General features: G+C 36.6%; 1 pseudogene; it reads left to right on the top strand.

Annotated features, from left to right (window-relative positions):
• The first annotated feature begins 18,202 nt into the window (after positions 1-18,202).
• Positions 18,203-18,299, top strand: LOC122121123 (annotated as a pseudogene).
• Positions 18,300-18,791: the final 492 nt, after the last annotated feature.

Genomic DNA, 18,791 nt, shown 5'->3' with positions numbered 1-18,791 from the left:
TCTAGATGCTATATGGTAGGATATAAACAATGTAATAAATAGTATAGGTTTCATCAGAGTCAATAAAATAAATGGTAAATAAATGAATAAAACAAGAAATAAAATGAATAAACACACCAAACACAATATGGACTGAACATCTGTACAGAAAGTATAAATCCTACCTTTCAAATGTATATAAGGAGTATCTTTTCCAGGCCTGAGGCTTGATTCAACCCCCGCTATGAAGAGGGAATGGTGGAAGATCCTGAGTTACTGGTTTCTGGACCTAGAACGAGTAATGGAATGCTATCGATCTCATCCTTGAATGAGTAATTAGTGCATGATACGAGTATGAAATGATAGGCTAGACTCATGGTGTGTTGATTATTTGTAAAGAAGAGTTGATGAAGCATGACAACAAGCATCACAGTCATGAAATGGAGGCATCAGGAAAGGTTCAAGAATCGGTAGTCAAACAGATTGGATTCCATCATAGATCACCATCTCTCCTACTCTATATAAATATGTACTTTTTTGCATACTACCTTCAGCTTATGAATGGATGACTATTGTGCTCCACAATCTCCCCCCGGGGAGGCTCAACCTCAGGTCCTGGAAATGGCCTAGTTCCTTTTTGGCTCACAGGCTGGTGTGCTCATATGGACCCATTTTCCAATTGGACCTGCTAGGCCCCGAGTTCAGATCCCAGCCCTGCCAAAAGATTCATCTTCATGTCAGAAGCCAATTGTTGCACCTGTTTTCCTTTCCCATGCAAGTCCTGGGTCTGAGCTATGATTTGAGAATGCGTGGGCCACCCTGTGGCCATGGGAATAAGTTATCTATGTCAGCCCAGTTATACTTGTTATCATATACTCAAAAAATACACAATACATCCATGAATAGCATACAAAATAAAGAGAATAACTACACTCGATGCATGATGCAGTCCACTCATGTATGTGGATACATATCCCATGTTTCAATGATGCATTGAGGACTATTTTGGCCTCCCTGGGACTCAATCTCAGTTAATGGGAACAGCCAAGCTCCTTAGTGGCTCACAGTCTGGTGTGATCATGTGGATCCATTGGGCAATTGGGCCTCCTAGGCTCCGAGTTCAAATCCCAGTACTGCCAATAATTCACCCTGATGTGAGAAGCCAGTCGTTACACCTATTTTCCTATGCTGTGCAAGTTCTTGGTCTCCCTAGGATGGAAAATGTATAGACAACTCTACACTCATGAGAATAGGTTGTCATCCAGGTCACCAGAGTTATATCTGTCATCCTATACTCAAGAAAATATACAATACATCAATGAATAAGACACAAAATAAAGAGAGTGACTACACCGAAACCAAGATGTTGCCCAGCCATATTTGTCAATATAGATCCTCTGTTTAATTATGAATTTATAACTATATTGACCCCCACCAGGACTTTATCTCAGGTCCCAGGAATGGCCTAGCTCCTCAGTGGTTCACAGGCTGTTGTGCTCAAAATGACCCATTCACCAATTGGGTCTGCTAGGCCTTCAGTTCAAATTCCAGCACTGCCAAAAAATTCATTCTGATGTGAGAAACCCAAGGTTGTACATGTTTCATGTTTTCCTGTTCTGTGAATGTCTTCGGTCTCATCGAGGATGGATAATGCTATATAGGCAACTCTATAGATATGGGAACAGGTTGTCATCCATGTCAGCACAGTTATATCTGTCACCATACTCAATAAAATACAAAATACATCCATGAATATGACACAAGATAAAAAGAATAATTACACTGAACGCAAGATGCATACCACACCTATAGATATTTTGTCTAGTGCTATTTTGTCTAGTGCTGTGGCTTCAAATCAGGCCCTGGACCAGTCCTGACATTCTAGTCTTCAAGGATGGTGAGCTTCCCCTTCTCCCCCAATGCAACAGAGCTGCCCAGACCTGAATTCAAATCCCAGCTCTGACAAAAGATTCATCCTGATGTCAGAAGCCAGTTGTTGCACACGTTTTCCTCTCCTGCGAAAGTCCTGGGTCTCAACTAGGGTGGAGAATGCATAGGCCAACTCTATAACCATGGGAACAGTCATCATCCATGTTAGCACAGTTATAGCTGTCACCATATTTAGTAAAATACACAATACCTCCATGAATTATAGACAAAAAAGGAGATCTACACCGAATACAAAATGCTGTCCACACATGTATGTCAATATAGAGTCTATGTTTAAATTATGAATTTATGACTATAGTGGACCACCTTGGGGATCAATGTCAGATGCTGGGAATGGCCTAGCTCCTTAGATGCTCACAGGTTGGTGTGTTCACCTAGACTTATTGGCCAATTGGTCCTGCTATGCCCTGAGTTCAGATCCAGTACTACCAACACGTGGATCGTGGAGTAAGAAGCCAAGTGTGAAACTTGTTTTCCTTTTCTCTGAGAATCCTGGGTGTCAGGGATGATGGAGAACATTTCTACAAATCTTGATGCTCTGTGATAGGATGTCATCAATGTAATAAACAGAATGGGTTTCATCATAGTAAAATCAACTATAAATAAATGAATAAAACAAAAAATACAAGGAACAACACTAAACATGTATGGACTGATCATCTACAGGTAAGTATAAATCCTATTTTACAATGTATGTTTCCAGAGATGGGGCTTGAATTCAGGACTAGTGAACTGTCCTGACTTTCTTATCTTCAAGTACAGTGATCTTCCCCTTCATCCACATTGCTGCAGATTTACCCAGATCCTGAGTTCAAATCCAAAGCCAGGGAGCTAATTTTTTTTTAATTTTCCTCAGCGTGGGGCTTGAACTCTGGTCGTGGCAACTCTGCCTCAGCTTTGATCACCCTATGCTGGGGTGCAGCAACTGAACAAACAGCTGCTCCTGGGATCCTAGACCCCCAGTCCTTGCAGGGAAAACAATGCACAGAAAAAATATGGCCTTTGTAATTTTTCTTCCTTTGCACGGTAACCCTCCTGGGTCTGAAAGACACTGTTGCAAAGGGTACTTCACCTTGCATTGCTGAAGGATGGCAGACTTTCAGGGAAGCCATAGGCCTACGTGGCAACATAGGTCCTGATTTTGAATCCTCATCCTGACACCAACCAATGACAGGAGATATTAAGAAACTGATTCCCATCCATAGGAATAACAATGGAATATTATCAATGTCACAGTTGAATGCGTTGGTCGTGAGTGATGCTGCTATAAAATTAGACTGCAATAAACCCCCAGCAGTATTCTTTCTGTTGAGGATTGCTTTTGCTATTCCGGGTCTTTTATTTTGGAATCAACCCAGATGCCCCTCAGTAAATGAATGGATCAAGAAAATATGGTATATATACACAATGGAATTCTATCCCTCCATCAGAAAGAATGATATTGCCCCATTCGTTAGGAAATAGAAAGGCTTGGAAAAAATTATATTACGTGAAGTAAGCCAGGCCCAAAGAAACATAGGTCAAATGGTTTCCCTTATTTGCAATATCTTATATATGTCTGAATCAAGCAGAAAAGATCAGATAAGATGATGTTAGGGAAATGAACCCTAAGATATGTATGCAAATGTTTTCTTTTTCTTTCATGCAATTGTCTCTAACAAATTTATAAGATTATTCCTTTGTTGCTTTGTATGTCCCTCCCCCACAGTATAACCCCTGCTTTCACTGTATTTGCTGTCGGTATAATTTGTGGAGGGGAAGGGAAAAAACAAATCGTTTAAGTAGGGATACAGATGGAACCTTTGCAACAATGAGATGTACAATGTCGTAAATGAACATTACAACTTTGGTGGGGGACGAGGGGTGGAAGGATTGGGTGGGGGCGGGGAGGAGGATGGGAAGGGATGTGAAGGGGAAACAAAGGAGGAGGCTACAATGCTTGATAAGTAATGTACTCATAAACTTGCCCATGTAATTGTAACCCCTCTGTACAGAATTTATTTTATATATATATATAAATATGTATATATAAAATAAAATTAGACTGCATCATTTCAGGAGACTGATTGATTTTATTTATTATTTATGATGCATAAAAACAATATTATTAATTACAGTAACACAATAACTTCAGGACACTGATTGATTTCATTAATAGTTTAAGGATGAAAACAATAACAATTATATAGAGGCATTATAAATACTCAGGAATTGGTAGGAATGTAGTCTATATAACTTAATAATATATAGACATCTCTGGTTCTCTATAAAATATATATTTATTAGCATACTGCCATCTGAATGTCAATCTATTCTTATTTTGTTAACACCTGTGGCACAATCTCAGGTTCTGCCTGTCCACTCAATTTGCCCCAGGATGGCGTGATGACACTCACCCATTCAAAAGTTTGGCCTTGTAGGCCATGAATTCAGATGCCAGCATTCCCAAGCAATGAATCGTGGAGTAAGAAGCTGATGGTGACACATGTTTTCTTTTTCTGTGAATGTCCTCGGTGTCAGGTATGAAGTAGAATACATATGTAGACCTATATCCCATTTAATCAATGTAATCAATGTTCAATGTGCCATAATAGTTAATAACATAAACGTTCAATACATGAATAAAACAAAAAATAAAATAGCTATACTTAACACAATATGGAGTCAACATATGTATATAAATATAAATCATATGTATAAATTGTACATGAATAGGATGTTTTCTAGTCGTGGGGATCAATTTCAGGCATAAGGAAAATACTTGAATTTCTTGACTTCAGGGAGGCAAGCTTTCCCTTCCCACACAGTGCAACAGAGTTACCCAGACCATGAGTTCAAATCTCAGTCCTGGCATAAAAAATAGCACCTTTATATTATGTGAGGCCCAATTCATAGGTATTTCATTATACCTCCATTTTATGAATGTGATTGTTTAAATGCTTCATAAAATATTAACTAAAATCGATCAGTGTCCTATAATATAATTGTGTATAATTTTATCCTAGAATCATAAAAGAACTGCGCATTAAATCATGACATATATCACATTCCATTGTTAATTATATGGATAGGAACAAGTTTCTTAGGATCTCCTTCCATTTGGAGGTGGCAGGACCAGGATAAGAACTGTAGGCTCCAGCTCCCACCACTTCGACCCATGGATATGGAACTCACATGTCTGTCCAAGAACATCAGCAAGACCAATGATGAGGCAGGTACCAGTGGCTTTCAGCACTCCTACTTGATACTTACAAGGCTGTGATGTGAAGATCATGGTCAAAGTCACCCTAAGCAGGAAAGTCTTTGAGACCCCTGACAAACTTCAGTGCCAACAAAGCCAGAAGTCCTGTGGCTTCAGTGTGGAGGGTGAGTCTTGAGAAAAAACGGCTCACAGACTGTGCCCAGATCCTGAGTTCAAGGTCCAGGACTGGCAACAAACAGACATACACAACTATCTGTGCAGCCATCCAGCTAAAGCAGGTCACCTTCTTTTCCCCAATTGAATTGGACAGAGCTCCATCGCAAAGGGCTGGAGGACACGCTGTCATCTTGACTCTGCCCATGCTGCTGGCATCACAGGATTCTGGCCACACCCCCATTCTTTCATGTTTCTTTCTGATCAATGGGATACAAGAATGGTGGCCCTCTCCACTTTCCAGGCTTCCCATTAGCACCTAGATACCCTCTTTTAGTTTACACCACTACCAGCAGTTGAGGAAGGTAGAGATGGCTGAGTGATGAGCAAGAGACTCGATGTGACTTTGGAGTATAGTAGGAAATTGATGCGCCAGCCCACCTCCCGGCCCAGTCCCTACCTTCATGAAGTGGTACCAGGTTTTAATCCTCAGATGATGGCTCCCTGCCAGCTGGCCTAAGGCCCCAAACAGGTCTCTGCCCCTGGTCTTCTGCTCTGGGCCCATGTATCCATAATGCCGCCGCCATTGCTGATTGCCCCACCTGGAACAGACGCCAACAGCTTCTTCCAGCAGCACAGGCAAGTGGCTGCCCCAAAACCACTCCCACCTGGGTCAGACACCCTTCTGTGGGCACCATGACACCCTGCTTGTTTCCTCTCCTTGGCTCTGAGGAACCACCTTTCTGTCCTGCATTTCTGAAATAGAGACTCAATATATGCTCAGGCTGGGCTGGATCAGAGTCCTCCTATGTGTGACAGGTAGGTCCTCTGTAGTTGGGATGGTAGACATGTAGCACCATGCTCATTCATCTGTTTAGATGTATTATCCCAAAATCTTAGTACACAGCAGTCAATTCTTGGCCACAGGTGAACTTCTGGTTAGGGCCTCAACCATCAGACCTCAGTCTCCTCACAGGAGAGTTGTCAGGAAACAATAGATTTATATAGAGGGATCTCTAGAGCATGGCTAGGCACAGAGGGAGCAGCCTTCAGATAAGGTTCTTGGTAATTCTGTGAGCATATGACAGGAAGATACCAGAAAGGGCTGAGGTGGGACCAGTTATTAATCATGCAACAGCTGGGTATTATGAAACAAAACATGATTCTCTTTCATCATTAACCTATCCCCATAAGGCAGGGGATCCTTCAGTCTGTTGAGTTTTACAGCTGGGGAAATCGAGGCACAGAGAAGCCAGGTGACCTACTTAGGACCTCAAATTCACAGGAAGCTCAGACTGACTTCTCTACCATGCTCCCTAGGACAATGGGTGCTATTTAGTCCACTTCTTTTGATGGGGAGTCCACTTATTGTCAGTCGTGGGGCTTGAACTCTAGGCCTGGGTGCTGTCCCCGAGCTCTTCAGCTCAAGGCTACCACTTGAGCCCACAGCACCACTTCCAGTTTGGGTGGTTCTTTGGAGATAAAAGTCTCACAGTCATTCCTGCCCGGGATGGCTATGAACCATGATCCTCATTTCTCAGCCTCCTGTGTAGTTAGGATTAGAATTCTGATCCACAGGCACCTGAATTAAGTGTAATTCTGACTCTCTCTCTCTCTCTCTCTCTCTCTCTCTCTCTCTCTCTCTCTCTCTCTCTCTCTCTCTCTCTCTCTCTCCCTCTCTCTCACACACAGGAACTTGTTGAATGGGTGCTGGAGGAGGTGGCCCAGCGTCTCCATGTGGCTGGAACACAAGGTGGCCCTGTCATTCTGGAAGTGCTCTGTGGGTCAGGGCAAAAAAATTTTTTTGGTTAGTAAATGCAAAATAAAGAACACATTCTTGCAATATATAATTGCATTCTGACACCTGACAATAGTCTCTAATTCATGTACTTTATTTATATTAGGATAGTGTGTTGAAAAAAGTTTTGTTCATTAGGTCACAGCAATTAATGTCAGGAATGTGCTTAGATGTCAGGTGAAGGCTAATTCTGGTAATTCAAACATACCAGGATTTTGTGTGGTCACTGCTAATCACAAAGACTAGGGTAGTCTAAGTGAGATTTGGAAATCTTTTTCGTCAGTCATGACACCAAAAGGCAGAGACTAATTTACAATTGTGACAGAAGAGAAGGAATGACTCCAGATGGAAGGAATAAATGATAGTAACTAAGATATAGCAGAAACTGTTCTAGAGAACCATTTTTGGTTATTGAAAAACTATTTATCAACTAGGCTTATTCCTCATTGCCTTTAGCATTCTAAATCTCTTAGGCTAGTTCTTAATCTCTGTGTGATAAATGTATCTCCTTCTATGCTGTTCTTTCATACCTGATCTCCTTTGCTTTCTAAAAATCTGTCTTTCTATATTTCTCTATGAACATTTCCTGAGACTAAATACACCTATACAGATGGCAGAGGATGCTAATGTAATAGCTCATGAGTCATTAATGTAACAACATGGAAAAGGACGACATATTCATTGCTACCTCAATTTTTCTGAAAAGCCTCATTGGCATCATTTTGTTCAAATTTCCATTCTTTGGCTACATAGTGTCTTTCAGTGCACATAAATGCAAACATGAGCCTGGTCCTGGTGGTTCATGCCTGTAATCCTAGCTACTCAGGATGTTGAGATTAGAGGATTGTCGTTCAAACCAGCCTGGTCTGGAAAGTCCATCAGAAACCCAGAAGTGGTACTTTAGCTAAAGTGGTAGATTGCTCAACTTGAGATGAAGAGCTTAGGGACAGCACCCAGGATCAGAGTTCAATCCCCACAACCAACAAAAAAAGCGAAATATGACTTTAAGTTTCCCCCAAAGGAACAAGATCAATTAACTTCCCAAGCAGAAAAAATAATTCCAAAATTATTTTTTGCTGTGTTACTTAAGTTATGGCCTTTTTGCTGGACATAGTCTTTTATTTTAAAAATTGTCAAATATTAGGTTTACAGTAAACTTCATCTAATATTTCTTGTTTCAAATGAAAAGTCCATACATTTGATATCACTTAGCTGTCTTACTATCTTAGTTCAAAGCCAGCCCAGGCAGGAGAGTCAGTCAAATTCTTATCTGTAATTAAACACCAAAAAACAAAAATAGAGTTTTGGCTCAAGCAGTAGTGTACTTGCTTTGGGGGCAGGTGGGCAGGAAAGACAACTATTCAGGATCAGGGTCCAGCCTCTGGGTAAAGCCCCATTATCAGCACAATCCAAGCAAACAAAAACCCCAAATATTTCTTTGGGACCCTCCTTAAAGGAGCATTAGTTTGAGAAGAGGCACTTTTGCTTTTCATAGCCACTGGATCCTGCTTTTTTGTAATCCTTATTGCTCTGGAGAACTCAGGATCAGACGAAAGGAATTGATAGCTGTCTTCTGCAAAAAGAGAATCAGCTCAGGGATGAAATATCCATCCATAAGACACTTTAAAACCTCCATGTCTTTGTTTCTTTGCTGTAGAACAATTTTAAAACAACGTTATTTCCTTTTGTTCTATTTTGGCCTTCAAATGGCACATTATTTCTTTTTGTAATACTCTCAACTAGAAGTTTACAGAAAAGTTTTATATGAGTATAGAACACACTCGAAAAAGTCAGGAACAGAGTTTCCTTCAAGCCTTGGGATTCTTTCTTGTACATTAAAAGGAAAGCACAAGTTAACATGAACGTTGTCATTCCTCTATGTTCATTTCCTCTCCTGGGAGTTTCCACATCCAGTAGCAGTTATTTCCACTAACAATCGATGGTGCTGCCTGAGGTATGATGAAAGTTTTCTGGGTTCATTGAAATAACACAAGGACACCTTTGGACCTGAGGTAACACTTGTTTCAGAGACAACTTAGTAAAGAGAAAATATGAAATTTATGTTGCTTTTAAATACATTATCAATGACTACATTGAGTTCAAACTTTGTAAGTTCTCTGTAAATTAAGGTGAGTTTTAAATGGGAAGAAGGTTCTCAGGTTATTCTTTTTGTGAGTGTATGTGCTGCGCATTATTTCCCAAGTGTACATGCATTAACAGTAAGGAAAACAATAGCAATAACAGGAGAAAGAGAAGTTCTATTTTTAAGTATAAGGGTTCAATATACTATAAAAAAGACTCTACAAATAAGAACATTGAAACAATAAAGCCAAGTCTAGTATGTAGATTTATGGGAGTGATATAGAGAAAGCATTACTCCTACGTGGAACACGAATTCTGAAGGCACTCCCTTTCTAAATCATGCTTGCTAATCAAGCAACTTTGTAGAAAGAACAATGGAAGTATAATACTGCTTCCAAAAAAAGTCAGACATGAGTATGGACTTAACTGGGAAAAAAAGTCCATCATGAGAGAGTAGGGAATATACTAGCAATGAACTGGTGACTAAGATGACATTTCTTTTTCTTTCCTTTGCTTATATATTTATTTTGGTGGTGGTCTTGGCACTTGAAATCTGGACCTGGGCACTTTCCCTCTGCTATTCCGCTCAAGGCTAATGCTCTACCACTTGAACCACAGTGCCACTTTCACTTTTCTTGCAGTTAATTGGAGAAAAGAGTCTCTGGGACTTTCCTACCTGGGCTGGCTTTGAACCCCAATCCTCAGATCTCACCACCACCCAGCTTAGGATCACATTTCTAACAGTGTACACTCAGCATATGTAATTTTGTACATTCATCTATCTTTATATGAATTCTGGAGTTAAAAATCTGGGCTACAACTTCGACTTTACACTCACAAAAATGTTTGTAGTTTAAAAGCTGATTCTACTCGATAAATAAAACCTATGAATATAAAGGAGTCTGGGAAGTTCAGTTTGCATCCTGCCTGGGCAGAAAATTTTTGAGACACTATCCATAATTAACCAGCCAAAAGCTGGATTGGAAGAATGGCTCAGGTCATGGAAAACCAGTCATGAGCAAGATTGATAAATAAGAGCTTGAGGCTTTTGCATACATACATACAAACATAATCATAAACACAGAAGCACTTAAATGTGCACACACAAATACACAAATGATACAACTCTAAGAATATGTAGAAAATTTAGAAAGCAATAGAAAATATGTCCTGAGTAAGACTAGAATCAAGTGATAATTTTTAAAATTAGAAAATCCACAAGTGACCTTTCTTCAAAAAAGTTTGAGAATATTAAATAGGTAAGCTAGAGATAGTAAGAGAGTCAAATAATGAATATTAAAGGGATTGGATACATGGAGGAATGAATCAGAGAACCCGCAGGTGCATTTGAAAATGTTCATATCCTGTGTCAAATGTTAGAACATCTTTGAAAATAGTCCATGAACAGTCTGAGAAGTCTAGTGGATAATATCACTGGAGAAGTTCAGAATTGCTAGTCTGTATCTAGATTAAATAAACCAAGAAACCATGGCAGGGCAATGTTATACAAGGCTACAATTCTAGCACTCAGACTGACAGGAGATTAGAGAGTGGAATTACATAGTGATACTTTCCCTGGACTAGGTAGTATAATTTTGTCTTAATACAACAAACCAAACAAGAAAGGAATACACAGATGGAAGTTTGGGCTAATTTTGTCACTATGTTTTGAGAAGTCAAGATTCCAATTACAATGGAACTCATATATAATCCTCAGTTGTGTTTCAAATGCTGTCTTCATTACAGAACATTTCTAGATGCAAAATGGCTCTTGATTCCCATCCAAAATTCTCATCCAAAGTTATCATAATCCTGTTGGATTCCAAAGAATTGATGAAGGATTACAAAAGCTTAAGCCCAGAGAAAAAGCAAAGTTTGTCTAATGTATGTCTTTATAGATATTGCTAAATTAGAATTTAGATTTAAAATAAATGTTTTTGTTTTGTTTTTATTTTCATATTCTATAAGATACTACAAAATTCTTTTTAAGTAGAGGGTTTAATTGACAAATTTACAAATGAGTCTTGCATTCTAGTTGCCTAGAATATTCTTTCAAGAGAGTTATAATTAGAACTTAATAGATAATTCCAACAGTTCATGTATAACATGATAATGTGAATAATGTAGACAGAGTTGTCAACATATAGATGATGTTAATTTAGAAAATAGCAATTTTTGAGGCTTTGGTGTAACATGGTATGAAGAGTATAATTGTATGACATCTTCTTTTTTCTACCTGTATGTAACACAGAAAGCAATTTCCTAAATTATGTGCCTCTGTGTACAATGAGAAAATTGCTAGGTTTGGGGTTTGTTTTCATTTTTGTTTTTGTTTTATTGATTTGTCATAAGGCTTGAACTCTGGGCCTGGACACTGTCTCTGAGCCTGTTTATCTTCAAGGCTCGTGCCATACCACTTCAACTTCAGTGCCACTTATTTCTGGCTTTTTAAAGAAGTTTCTTGGAGATAAGTATCTAGGGAACCGTCCTCCCTGGGTGGGTTTTGAACTTTAATCTTCCAATCTTACCATCCTAAATATCTATGATAGTTAAAAAGCATAAGTATAAATAATATTTGCAAGTGTTCTGATCTCAATAATACTAGTGGGGGCACATGATGTAACCCAGTTTATTGTGGTGTTCTTTCCAGAACATGGAGGGCATCACATTAGCAGAGGTGTAGTATTTTTTTCACAATAGAGATAAGCTATTCGTGATATGAATTAAGGGAATTTTGAGGTGTACCCTACAAGTTGGAAACTGTTGGGCTAGGATGACTTTATGGCATAAATCTTAGGATTGATGGTCATAGAAATAATAACTTACTCTGATAAACAATTGCTTATTCTTGAAGAATTAATTATTACAGGTGCATCATAGTTTTATCCTCTACTAAAATGTGGCTATTTTTCTGTTGATTTCTCAATCTGTAACACCCCATTGGAAACTGCATCTATTGCAGAATTTCATAACATGCCAACAGGTATGGAATGTTCAGAATTTGAAAATGAGTAGGTATCAGTCATCAGAATTTGGAAGAACACATATATTCTCTCCTCTTAACAACTTATTTACTTTTAAAGTTATGGGTTTCCATACAATTAAATTGTTTTTGGTTTGAGTATGAGAAAGTACTAAATTGATTCTTTTTTCAAAATATTGTCAAGTATATAGTGAAAATATTGACTAGTTGGATTCAAGTTGATGGTCCTCTGATTAAAAACGTTTAATTAATTCAAATTAGATGCAAAATAGTACTAATTTTTTAAAAGTTACTACATAAAGAATAATATTTACTATACCAATACAGTGAAATTTTTTCATGCAACTTACTTTTTTAATTAATTTTATTGTCAAAGTGATGTACAGTGGGATTACAGTAATTGTAAGGTAGTTAATACATAACTTTTCAAAGGTGTTAACCCCTCCTTCATTTTTTCTCACAGTTTTCCTTCACCTCAATACTCCTCAAAAGTTGTAATGTACATTTCCAACATATTGTCTTGTGAGTATTGCTATTTCATTGGTTTACCCTTTGTCCTTTGTCTCACCATTTTGTTGTTCCTCTTTCCTTCCCTAATTAAGGTAAATGTATACACAATACACAGGGTACCAAAATCAAATACAGCCGGGGACAAACCATAGGGGAAAAAACCCAAAGAAAATAGAAATCACATAGTACATTAAAAACACAAACCGCTCATAAAAATCTGTTTCTATATCTTGCAGTTCATTTTGTTCAACATCAGCTTATATAGTCATATATATGCATAACAAAGACATTGGAAAATAATAGTTTCATGGACACTATACCATGAAAACAGCATGTTAACAGTTTTTGATGGTAAAGTTGGAATTAGAATTAGTAAATTCGCGATTCTGATAAACGAATTTCAAAAGAGTTTTAAAATTATGCCAGGTAAATTTTAATTGTTCAAACTTTTTATCAACTTAGCCTATTAACGAAATTTAAAATTGCCTGGGAAAATAGGCTTTCATGCAAAGAAATCCATGGAGACTTAGCTGAGAGGGAGCAATGTGGGTGAAGATGGCTCATTTTCACACTAAAAAAACAAACCTCATAAACCTTGCTATTAATCCTATAGGTTCCCTTGAGAATTATCCTTACCCAGGACATATACTCTCACTGTGTGAAACAAGGTTGTAGTGGAATTTAAATTCAAACTTCTTTTAAAAAAAAAGACATCAAAATTTGTGAATTGACTTTAATTACCAAACAGTAATTCTCTGAAAAAGATAATTTGGGTCAAAATATTTAGAGAGAAAGTGCCCTCAACAATGAAAGAAGGTATTGGGTATACACTTTTCTGTTTATAATACTTTACACAATGTCTTTGCATGTGAAGCACTGAAACAAAAAAAAATATCTGATTGGATACCTCAAACCAATGGTTTCACATTTCTAAGTAGCTCACAAAATATAATATCCTTATTAACATGAGATAGTGAAGACTTCTCTTATTACATTAGCCATAAAGTTTTGGGATCAGAAAAGAATTGAGCAAATTGGAAAGGTAATAAAAGGTGTTCTTAGAAGCCCTAGCTAAGGCTTCAGCAGTAGAGGGATTCCAAAACATTTTGATATAGATTTTGTTAATATATTTGCTACCTAAAGTGATTTTACAGAGCCTATTTGTCTCACTACAATGTAGAACAGATTGAATGAAGACATGAACATAAATCCACAACCAAATAAAAGAGTTTAAAAAGAGAAACCATGAAGATGTAGCATTGGGGGAGGCCTTATACTCCTTCAGCTTCACTAGACTTGCAGCCAAGAAGGTATGATTAATTGGAAATCAAGCAAGAACTATGAGGAGGACATAGAACTAGGACAAAGAAGTATTGACCTTTGTAACAGACACTGTCATGCAAGTTATGGGTGATTTAACTCTATTTTTCTCCATACATCTTGTTGAGCAAAAGCAAGACCAAGAGAATGTAATCTATTGAATTAATTTTGGAAAGAATAACTTTGTTCCTGATATGTTATCTAAGGAGAGTCTTACGAGAGAAGATTAAAGTGGAGTATACATCCTCTAAGCACCTTGTTAGCAAAATATATCTTTTAGGATAGAAGTGATTGAACCAAAAAGTGGGGGAGTAATTATTTTGTGACCCTTTAGACACAAGAAGACTTTCAAGGTAAAAGAAAAAAAGTATAGCTAAATTTTTGTGATCACAGCTTCTTGGACTGGTTTTATGGAGACAAAGTTTTACATTAGAGTTTGTCCTCATTAACATAGATGTTAGGTTTTCGTGGCAACCAAATGCAAGAGTGAAGTTTAATGGACTCTCTTGGATAAGTAAACAGCATGGTAGAAAAAATTGGCAAATAATATTTAGTAAATTATTTTGGCTAAATATTTTGCCAGAACAAAGAATGAAAGATATAATTCAAAATCACTTGACTTAAAAGTATGAAGAAAGAGTAGTGAAGAGAGAGGAGAGAAAACATAAAGGACTCTTCTGTCTCCAGTGGAGTAATGGGTTCTTGATTTGTTTCTTCCATTCTATCTTCACAAGCTATCAGGCGTGCTGAGCACTGGAGTATCCATTGCAGACAAAGAGAACTCACAGTAGAAAATATTTACAGCAGATGTTGGTGATTCTTAACTTTAGACAATCTATTTAAATCTATTCAAAATTCTCTGATACCCCAAACTGCCCTCTTTGAACAACTTTGCTTGCTTTTCCCAAGACTACCCTTCATTAACTATTTAAAATTTTGAGACGTCATATTCATCCTCTCTAGAGATTGCTGTTTGTTTGTGTTTTTTGTGTGTTTTTGTTTCGTGTTTTGAAACTAAATCTCAAAAGGTTGTGCAAGTGTATTACAATAAATATGTCCATCAAATTGTCCAATATTCCTGGATCAGAGTGACTCCTTCTATCATTCTCAGCCAACCCCTTCTCCAAGATTTATTTCAGATTTACTACTTCCTTTATCATATGTGTACATCGAGTATTCTAGCTGTACTTGCCCCTCGTTCCATTTTTCATTCATTCTATGTCTTTCTTCTCTGGTTTCAGCTTCCTGATAGTCATTCTGTTAAACTGTCTGTTAATAAGTTGAAAGGTTTATATACATTCCATGGAGTTTCAATCCTGCTTATACTTGAACTGATGTCAGTTTATATTTCCACAATTCGTTCATCTGCAATAACAATTTGCAAGACTGGAGACATGAAGCACCAAGACATGATTTTATTCTCATCCATTTGGAAGATTAATCTTTAGTCAACAAGAAAGTTTAAAAATGGCTTAGAATAAATTCCTAACTACCAAATTTTAGAAATGGCTTTGTAAAAAGGCTTGTGATTATTTTATTTTACATGGGATAATATTTTCTACTACCTATAAGTTTTGGAAAAAGAAGAAAACTACTATGATTTATTACTATAGAGGAATATGAGAGAAATAGAAGACAGATTTTATGTTTGTCACATCTCTGATGAGTACTCATATTCATGACTTTAAGTCATATTTCTTACTATGTTAGACAGATAGGGAAAACATAAAACAACATATGATAAGGCAACTATTTGTGACTTTTTAACATGTACCTTATTAAGTGATGAAATTTACTTTATTAGCTAGTGTTTGAGTTTGAATTATGGGAGGTTGATCTATTTAACACATTCCTGGAAGGCACCTACTGAACAACACAAATGGTGGGTGGTACTATTTCTACACTTTAATGAATGGTTGAACTTGTTTGGCATTAGTGCTGGGTAAATAAATCAACTCTATTGTAACTTGCACCCTAAACTTGAAATGATTGTAATGTCACTAATTATCATCAACTTGTCAATTGTTACTTTGGTGAATATGATTTTAAAAGATTATTTGAATAGGAATCTGTTTTCAGGAGATTAAAAATAGGTTATCATTTGTTTGTGAATGATAACATTTATATACTACAGAACCAAGTTTTACTGAAGTACCAGTATTTTGAAGCATTAACGATCTTCTCAATTAATGTTTTTGTGAATTATATTTGACCTGTTAGTCAAATTTTCCTAACCTTGGTAGACCAATTATGAATCTATCATTCGTTTTTTTTTTTTTTTTTTTTTTTTTTTGGTCCGGTCGTGGGGCCTGAACTCTGGGCCTGGGCGCTGTCCCTCAGCTCTTCAGCTCAAGGCTAGCGCTCTACCACTTGAGCCACAGCGCCACTTCCGGCTTTTTTTTTCTGCTTATGTGGTGCTGAGGAATCGAACCCAGGGCCTCGAGCGTGCAAGGCAAGCGCTCTACCACTGAGCCACCTTCCCAGCCCCATGAATCTATCATTCTAGGAACTATTTTTTTGGCCTACTTACGTTGGACTGAAATTTTTAAGTAATTATTAGGAGAGGGGTATTAAAAATAATTTGTGACATTTGTGATCTTGTTCACTCATATGGGCTGGTCATTTGTAAATTGAAAGTTTGAATTACTGTACTTTCTTTCAGATTTTGTGATCTCATATTTCATTTTAAATTGCCTTGCATTTCACAATTGCTTACTGCTAATTCCAGTGTCGTCAGGAATTGAGATGGATTTTCAATTACTTTCTGTTGGCATGTTGCATGGGCCTCGATGAGAAGTCTTGCCCTTGTTACTTGATGATGCGGATAACTGAGACCTGGGATCCTAGGATATGTGTGTCTTGCAGAAGAATAATACCTTTTAGACATCGTATCAGCAAAATTTGCATAAAATCAGTAGGAATGCTTCAGAAATATGGAGAAAAACATTTTGGAACCAGTGAGTTAAAATAATAACAGAGCAGCAGAGTAAATTCCTTTACAGATTAGAGGAAAATAACATTTTTTTTTTACAATGTGAATTCTGAAGACCAAGAACACTTAGAACGTATCACAAGTTTATACAGAAGACATTGCATTGATACTTTTCATATTCTAATATGTATATTCTAAACCTAATTATTTATATTCCAATCTATTTATTGTAATATATATCTATTTATTTTTCAAATTATCAATTAATTCTAGTAAGTTTCAATGTGTGAAATAAAATATCAGCATGTATAAATATAAAATATATAACTATATATAATATAAGAAAAAGGCACATGTTTTGCAATGCTTTGTTATGGTTAGGGTATCAAAGGCAACTGTGTTTTAATGTATTATTCCATTATTTCTACCTCAGTGTTTGGTAGAGTTGGACCTAAAGCTTTACCATTTGTAGATTTACAGCCTAGAGGCAAGAGTAAACACTGTGATTAAAACATTACCAATTTAAGGCCTAATATGGAGGAGAAACATATAGACTTCTCTTGTAACTATGAAAATATTTGGTGAATGAAAGGCAGTAGTGTAAATTCCTTCCTGGTTGGATGGTAGACTAGCCAGGACATTAGTAGTAATCATGCATGTGAAAATTTTTTCACCTTTTTGGCTTTAGCCACTTTTGAAATGTTAGGTATAAAAACAATTATTTTTTGATAAAATACCTTCTAGTCTAAACGATTCTATCTTAACTGTTCATCTCTCTATGATCTCTTTTAACTAAGATTAGTTTTGTTCCAATAAGAAAATCTAGGCTGTCAGGGTAAGATATTCTGATTGGACTGTTGCTACATGGAAGAATAGTAAAGGGTCAGGTAGACATTTGTGCCAGTAAGACCTCATTTAGGAACTTTTAAGCTGCAGAAGTTTACAAGTAGCTCTTAAGCAAGACTTAATTTGAATCCATTAGCTCCACAAAGCTAACTCAGTTGATAAATAAGTACTTGAAAAGGATCACCTTTGGACCTAACTATAAAGGCTTCAAAGTATGATCAAATTTAAAATGAAAAATATTTAAAATAGTCATTGACAAAAAAATTGCAAATGTGAGCAATCGACCAAATAATATAAGTTTTTTTTCCAATATACACAGAATTTTAGAGAACTAAGATCAATAGCATTTTTAGGAACAATAAGGTTTCCTAGTTACAAAGAGTTAATCAAGGATATATGCCTGTATAAAGACTGCATCATTAACTACTTAAATTTACAGGATACTACATGCTTCAGCAGCCCTTTTACCCAAATTACAATATAGAGATTAACATGGCACTTGCACAAGCATGATATGAAAATGTGTGAAGTATTCCATATTTTTCATTCTTCAGATGCAAGAAATTAAAAACAGTTATTAAAAAATTGATTACACAAATGCAAATGTAACAATAAATGTAATTCATTGATCTGAAAGTTAGTTTGACATCAGTGTACTAAATCCTCAACTTAGAAAGGCCTTTACATAGCATAATCTTTACAAAACTTCTCAAATTAGATATCATTGTCATTTTATCCCAAAGAAATAAAATACTATATAGGCCTAGGATAAAAAGGAATCTTAATCTGTTTCTATATGGAATGCTATCTGAAATAACACATTTAATAATGAACCGATATATCATAAAACAATGTAGAATTCAAAGTATTATATCCAGGAACAAATGAAATACATTTTGGACATTGTACAAACAAAATACAGATTATTTTAAAATATACTTTTTTCAGACAAGCACCAGAAATATCTTTAGTTTCTGTACTACTCATTTCAACAGATAAGTTAAAATGATTTCTGATTTAAAAAATCACAAACTCG

The sequence above is a fragment of the Dipodomys spectabilis genome, unplaced genomic scaffold (assembly GCF_019054845.1).
Source record: "Dipodomys spectabilis isolate Male_0828 unplaced genomic scaffold, ASM1905484v1 ptg000183l, whole genome shotgun sequence".
Taxonomy (NCBI): domain Eukaryota; kingdom Metazoa; phylum Chordata; class Mammalia; order Rodentia; family Heteromyidae; genus Dipodomys; species Dipodomys spectabilis.
This window is presented reverse-complemented; position numbering and strand designations above follow the sequence as displayed.